Here is a 1290-nt window from a genome sequence, read left to right on the forward strand (position 1 = left end):
CGGTGATCACAGCCACCCCATCAGCCCGGCTGGCCGAGTCTGCCGCAGCCTCTGGACCTCCATTCTCTGCTCTGTAGGACGGAATCCGGGTCAGAGTCTCCCAGAGCCACTCCAATACAGATGTGCAACCTGGGGTTAAACACTGTCCTCCAGAAAGCACGCCGACGCCTCTGGGTCGAGCTGCAGAAATGCACAGTCGTCACTTCCTCTGAGACAGGTTTGCAGATACCTGCTCCCCTTACCGACACCCAGGGGGGGTGTAGACAGAAAATCTCACATTGAGAACACCTGGGGGTCTGTGCTATGCAAGCAGAACCACTTCTGCAGCTGAAGCCGGTGAGCCCACGGTGGCGTCCTGCCTTCCTCCTCGACCTTGAGAGCAGCTGGCTGGAAATGGCGCAGACCGGACACCAGACACGCCCAGTCTTGTTTCTTCTCTGACCCTTTACATGTGGGGGCAGCACTCTTGTCCCTGAGCTGTGGCCTCCCTCCCCGTCCCCTGAGCCAGGTCCTTCGTCTCGTTCCGGGGTGGCCCTTCCTCCCAGCTGACTCTGCAGACCTTCGCTTTACTGGTTCACTGAGGGTCAGCCATAACCTTGTCTTGTACAAAGATAGGTGGAAGTTGAATGCGCTGCTAAAATACACAGCTGCTTCACACACACACACACACACACACACACACACACACACACACCATACATTTGGGAAGGATTAATAGACTGTCAGAGCCAGGGGTTTGGTCTGCCAAAGTCGAACAAACTGTAGGTGGAGACTCAGCCAGACCATCGGGCTCTGATGCCATACCCGCTGCTCTGGTTGTCCCCAGGTGTCTGCATTGACCTGGAGTGACACCAGTCCTCTCACAAGGCCACGCTGCGTCTGGAAGCTCAGGGGCTGGGTGGGAATAGCTATCTGGTACTGAGAATTGACTGGTGATGGGAGGGGAGCAGGTGTGTTTCAGCATGAGCCCAGCCATGGAGCTGAGCCCCGAGGCTGGACTGGGGCCCAGGAGACCACGCAGACAATGCCTGCTCTCACGGGGGCGGGATGCAGCACGGGGCATGTGCTAACATCCCTCAGGGAGCAGCAGCATAGCATTCAGGACCCGAGGACAGGCCCTCAGCTGGCTCAGCAAGAGGGTGGTGGGAATCGAGGACCAGCAGCACACAGCCCCAGGGCATCCTTGTGCAGAGGCCCTCTCCCAGCCTCCCCTCCTCCGTTAACCCGCACTTCCTCTGTCCTGACGGGCAGCTCTGCCTGCCATCCCCCCCCACCCCGGTCCAGCCAGCT

This window comes from Tupaia chinensis, unplaced genomic scaffold, assembly GCF_000334495.1.
Source record: "Tupaia chinensis unplaced genomic scaffold, TupChi_1.0 Scaffold000161_1, whole genome shotgun sequence".
NCBI lineage: Eukaryota > Metazoa > Chordata > Mammalia > Scandentia > Tupaiidae > Tupaia > Tupaia belangeri.